The sequence below is a fragment of the Vipera berus genome (assembly GCF_964194415.1).
Source record: "Vipera berus genome assembly, chromosome: 2".
Classification (NCBI taxonomy): domain Eukaryota; kingdom Metazoa; phylum Chordata; class Lepidosauria; order Squamata; family Viperidae; genus Vipera; species Vipera berus.
In genome coordinates this window covers 278,238,351-278,244,350 of record NC_138203.1, presented here as the reverse complement: position 1 = coordinate 278,244,350, position 6,000 = coordinate 278,238,351, and the positions used below count along the sequence as shown (strand labels likewise).

Genomic DNA, 6,000 nt, shown 5'->3' with positions numbered 1-6,000 from the left:
AGGAGGAAAAAGAAGCAGGAAGAGGAGGAGGAGGAGGAGGAAGAGGCAGAAGAAGAGATAGCACAAGAAGCAGGAAGAGGAACAGGAGGAAGGACGCGGAGCTCAGAGGTTGCAAGCACAGCCGCTGGGGAACCTTTGCACATAGCCCTTGCCACTCTGCCCCTCCCCACGACCCCTGCAGACTCGCTGCATGCCTCCAGCTGCACGGCCCGCTTCCTAACTGACCCAACTCCCGGTACCCGGGATTGGGAACCCCTGGTCTAACTTTCAAGGCAGATACATCTCTGAATCTCCCTGAATTTTTTTTTTTTAAAAAAGTTTTCCAGTGCATTAAGAAGCTCAGCCATTCCTTAACTTGAAGGCACCGAGGAATCCAGGTGAGAAAATAGCCCTAAAACAATCAGAAATCCAAAGCGCCAAGCCTCGAAACAGGACCGGTGTGTGTCATTCACAGCAATCGACTCCAGATTACCTTACCTTAAAAACACACGCGTCGCTTCGCAGACGGTAAAAACCTATTAATGCCTGTTGGACCGTGTGAAGACGAAGAAAGCCTCCTTGGATAGAAGAAATCTACCTGACTCGTAGTGGCGGCGCAGCGGGCTCAGCCCTTCGCTTTTTGCAGGACGCCACCCAGCCATTTCCAAGGCTCTCGCTCCCGAGCGACTCTCTCCCCTCCCGGATTCCCAGGGACCCACCGAGGACGACCGACTAAAAAAAAAGGGGTGGAAAAAAAGACGCTTATGCCTCTTAAGATCAGGTTGAGCAAGAATTGTCTTTGTGGGCAGGTCTAGGAAGCCAACTCGATCGTTTTGACTCTTCCATACCTCCCTGTAGCCCGAAAATTGCTGGGAAACGTGGCGGAGCGTTTAGCCCAGGGGGCCTTCAAACTTGGCCCTTTTATGACTTGTGGACTTCAACTCCCAGAATTCCTCAGCCAGGCGTGCCTGGCTGAGGAATTCTGGGAGTTGAAGTCCACAAGTCATAAAAGGGCCAAGTTTGAAGGCCCCTGGTTTAGCCGCATTGTTGTTAATAATAATAATAATAATAAGTTGGAAGGGACCTTGGAGGTCATTTAGTCCAACCCCCTGCTAAAGCAGGAAACCCTATACCATTTCATACAAATGGCTGTCCAGTCTCTTCTTAAAAACTTCCAGTGGAGCATTCACCACTTCTGGAGGCAGGGGGTAGGCAACCTCGGCTCTTTTATGACTCATGGACTTCAACTCCCAGAATTCCTGAGCCAGCTTGGCTGGCTTAGGAATTCTGGGAGTTGAAGTCCATGAGTCATAAAAGAGCCGAGGTTGCCTACCCTTGCACTAGTTAATTGTTCTAACTGTCAGGAAGTTTCTCCTTAGTTCTAGGTTGCTTCTCTCCTTGACTAGTTTCCATCCATTGCTTCTTGTCCTGCCTTCGGGTGCTTTGGAGAATAGCTTGACTCCCTCTTCTTTGTGGCAGCCCCTGAGATATTGGAGCACTGCTATCATGTCACCCCTCGCCCTTCTCTTCTTTAAACTACACATACCCAATTCCAGCAACCGTTCCCTATATGTTTTAGCCTCCAGCCCCCTAATCATCTTTGTTGCTCTTCTCTTCTCGACATCTTTTTTACATTGTTGTTGTTGTTAGCTGCGAAGTCGTGTCCGACCCATCGCGACCCCTATGGACAATGTTCCTCCAGGCCTTCCTGTCGTCTACCATCTTCTGGAGTCCCTTTAGGCTCACGCCTGCTGCTTCAGTGACTCCATCCAGCCACCTCATTCTCTGTCGTCCCCTTCTTCTCTTGCCCTCCACCTTTCCCAGCATTAGGCTCTTCTCCAGTGAGTCCTTCCTTCTCATTAGGTGGCCAAAGGATTTGATTAGCCGCATAGACCAGGGCTTTTCAACCTTTTCACCCATTGTACCACTTTTAGGATATGGCAGCATCCGAGTACCACCAGTCGCCTAGCAAGGTGTCAAAAACGTGATGACCAAAAAAAAAAAAAGGAAAAAAGTGTAATCTTCGACTTACAACTGTTCGCTTAGTGACTGTTCGAAGTTACAATGGCACTGAAAAAAGTGCCCCCCCAAGCCACAGCCGAGCAAGACACCTGCCCGCCTGCCCAGCGGCGCTCTTCCTCCTGTCCGAGGTTTTCATTGTTGGGAGCATTTCTGTTGAGGATTAGTAGCGGGGGTGGGGTGGGGGGGTTGTTTGGTTTTTATTCCCCCCCCCATCTGCTGGGTGGTTCCAGTAGGGTTTGGTCACTTCACATGACTCTGGGACACTGACCGTCATAAATATGAATCAGTTGCCAAGCATCTGAATCTAAATCACAAGACCCTGGAGATGCTGCAACATTCCAGCTGATCGGAGCTTCTTCTGGGCTCAGCAGAAGCACCGGGACCAGCGCTGAGCTCCAGCTGGAGCCTGGCGCTGATCCTGGCACTTCCCCTGAGCCCCGACAGCCCTGCAGCTCCAGCCGTCTCTCGCTCAGGCTTGTGCGGTGCTGCCACCGGTTCAGCTCATTCCCCTCCCCTGCTACCACTTTTCTAGGATGGTCGCGTATCACCTGCCAGGTGCCAATGTACCACAGGTGGTACCCGTACCACTGGTTGAAAAGCCCTGTTTTAGTACAGGTAGTCCAACAGTTCATTTACTGACCGCTTAAAGTTACAATGGCACTAAAAAAGTGACTTATGTCGTGAGTTTTTCGCACTCATGACCGTTGCAATATCCTCACGATCACGTGATCAAAATTCAGACACTTGCGCAACTGACTCATATTTATGACGGTAGCTGCGCCCTGGGAGGGGGTGTGTGTCATGCGATTCCCCTTTTGCGACCTTCTGGCAAGCAAAGTCAAGGGGAAAACCAGATTCCCTTATCAGTTGTTTTACTAACTTAACAGCGGCAGTGACTCACTTAACAACGGGGGCAAGAATGGTGATAAAATGGAGCAAAACCCAACAAATGTTTCACTTAACAACAGAAATTTGGGGCTCAGTTGAGGTCGTAAGTGGAGGACTAGCTGTAATAGCATTAATTTCTTTGAGTTTTTTCACTAGTTTGACTTGTGTTCATGGGCAACCCAGCCTGGCAACCAACAGTACTGGCAGTCAGGTGGCCTGAAAGAGACAAACCAGGATTACAGCCTGGGCCAAGACAAAATGCTGCCAGCCTGCTTTTCATGGAGTCCATTCAGTGAAGTCAGCCAATGGTCCTTTTCTGCAGTCCTTGCTTAAACCAGCCACCGTGTTTGAACCAGTCATGTTGTACATCCTTGGACAATATTTTAGATCAGTGTTTCTCAAAATGTGATCTGTGGGTCCCCCAAGATTCTCTCAAAGGTTTACAAAATCAAAATTATTTGCCAGTCTACGTCGAAAAACCTTACAATATTAGAATCCCACCAAACAATCGTGAGAAGCAGTAGCCAAGTGAACCCATCAATTTTATTTTTTAGTGCAGTAAATATTGATCAATATAACACAAACCAAAGGTCTTCTGGGATTCTTTTTTCTCCCCAGAGAAAAAACAAAACACTGTTTTAGATGGATTGTTGTTTGATTATGGGCCTTCAAGTTGGCACATCGTGGGACTCTTCTTAAGTAGTTCTCTTGCAGTTTTTACTTGTTAGATTTTATTTTATTTAAAAGATACATCTGACCACCCATCTTAAGGAACCGGGTAGCTCACAATAAATTCTATTTGTTATTTGAATAAACATTCGTCTATTTTTTTCTCTCTCAGGAATTTGAGGCGTTGTAGATATTTATGAGGGACGCGGTGGCTCAGTGGGTTAGGACGCTGAGCTTGTCGATCAGAAGGTCGGCAGTTTGGCGGGTCGAATCCCGAGTGCCGCGTAGCAGAGTGAGCGCCTGCTACTCGTCCTAGCTTCTGCCAACCTAGCAGTTCGAAAGCACGTAAAAATGCAAGTAGAAAAATAGGGACCACTATGGTGGGAAGGTAACAGCGTTCCGTGCGCCTTTGGCGTCTAGTCATGCCGGCCACATGACCACAGAGACATCCTCGGATGAGCGCTGGCTCTTCGGCTTTGAAACGGAGATGAGCACCGGCCCCTAGAGTTGGAAACGACTAGCACGCACGTGCGGGGGAACCTTTACCTTTACCTTTAGATATTTATGAAAATTGGTGTGCCAGCCTATAGCATCCCCTTCTCCAATCCCACCATAACAACTCTATTTGAGTTTGGTTGAGAGAAAAGAGCTGACTCACAATTACTTGGGGAGCTCCCAAGGGTGAGGGGAGGCATGACGCTAGGCCTAATCCTTTTCCTTCACCACTGCATCACTCTGAAATCATCCAGGTCCTGGTTGTCCCAAAGGTGCTTTTCCCAAAAGACAACTGGACTTTCTTGGTGTTTTCTTTGAAAACGTTTTGCTTCTCATCCAACTGAAGAAGCTTCTTGGATGAGAAGCGAAACATTTTTTAAAAAAATGTCTATGGAGATTCTCAGTCATCCAGGTCATAACAATAACAATAACAATAACAATAATAGGTTGGAAGGGACCTTGGAGGTCATCTAGTCCAACCCCCTGCTAAGGCAGGAAACCCTATACCATTTCAGACAAATGGCTGTCCAGTCTCTTCTTAAAAACTTCCAGTGTTGGAGCATTCACCACTTCTGGAGGCAGGTTGTTCCACTGATTAATTGTTCTGTCAAGAAGTTTCTCCTTAGTTCTAGGTTGCTTCTCTCCTTGATTAGTTTCCATCCATTGCTTCTTGTCCTGCTTTCAGGTGCTTTGGAGAATAGCTTGGCTCCCTCTTCTTTGTGGCAAGATATTGAGATACTGGAACATTGCTATCATGTCTTCCCTAGTCCTTCTTTTCAATAAACTAGACCACGGGTCAGCAACCCGCGGCTCCGGAGCCGCATGCGGCTCTTTGAGCTGTCTTCTGCGGCTCCCAGCCGCCCGGTGCGCGCGCACCTCTTCGAACGGGCAGTGGTGCGCGCGCACCTCTCCAAATGGAGAGTGGCACCGCCCGTTTGGAGAGGTGCGCGCGCACCTCCCTGAATGGGCGGAGCTGCGCGCGCATCTCCCCAAACCTTTGGAGAGGTGCGCGCGTACCTCCGGGCGAACGGGCAGCGGTGCCGCTCTTTGAGGAAGCTGCCGCGGCCCGTCTGCAAAGCTGCCGAAAGCGGCAGCTTTGCAGATGGGCCACGGCAGCTTCCTCAAAGAGCAATGCCGCGGCCCGTTCCGAGAGATGCGCGCGCACCTCCCCGAATGGGCGGAGCTGCGCGCGCACCTCCCCAAACCTTTGGAGAGGTGCGCGCGTACCTCCGGGCGAACAGGCAGCGGTGCCGCTCTTTGAGGAAGCTGCCGCGGCCCGTCTGCAAAGCTGCCGAAAGCGGCAGCTTTGCAGACGGGCCGTCGCCGTCGGGCAACCGGGAACCGGTTCCATCTCACTTTTTTAAAAAATGGCAACCGCGTGCGTCCGCGCATGCGCAAAAAACCTTTTTGCGCATGCGCAAAACATTTTTTGCGCATGCGCGTGCATGGACACACACACGCGGCTCCCAGTTTTTTTAATTTGTGATGGAACCGGTTCCCGGTGGCTCTTTTCCTTTTTTAGGTTGCCGACCCCTGAACTAGACATACCCAATTTCAGTAACCGTTCCTTATATGTTTTAACCTCCAGTCCCCCGATCATCTTTGTTGCTCTTCTCTGTACTCTTTCTAGAGTCTCGACATCTTTTTTACATCATGGTGACCAAAACTGGATGCAGTATTCCAGGTGTGGCCTTACCAAGGCATTGTAAAGTGGTATTAGTACTTCACGTGATCTTGATTCTATCCCTCTGTTAATGCAGCCTAGCACTGTGTTGGCTTTTTTGGCAGCTGCAGCACACGGCTGGCTCAGATTTAGGTGATTGTCCACTAGGACTCCGAGATCCCTCTCACAGTTACTACTATCGAGCAAGGTACCACCTATACTAGGACAATATTAAGTCCTGTCTTGTATTCCTACAACCAAGCATGTCATAGTAAAGATTTCTT

The 6,000-nt window shown here is 49.4% G+C and overlaps 1 protein-coding gene across 2 annotated transcripts in view; it reads right to left on the bottom strand.

Annotated features, from left to right (window-relative positions):
* Nucleotides 1-741, bottom strand: part of LOC308664164 (uncharacterized protein) — a 35,801-nt gene extending 35,060 nt beyond the window's left edge. For both annotated transcript variants that reach the window (XM_081321183.1, XM_081321184.1), the window contains exon 1: nucleotides 478-741. The gene's annotated coding sequence lies outside the window, so the exon portion shown is untranslated. The remainder of the gene's footprint in view (nucleotides 1-477) is intronic.
* Between the last annotated feature and the right edge of the window lie 5,259 nt (nucleotides 742-6,000).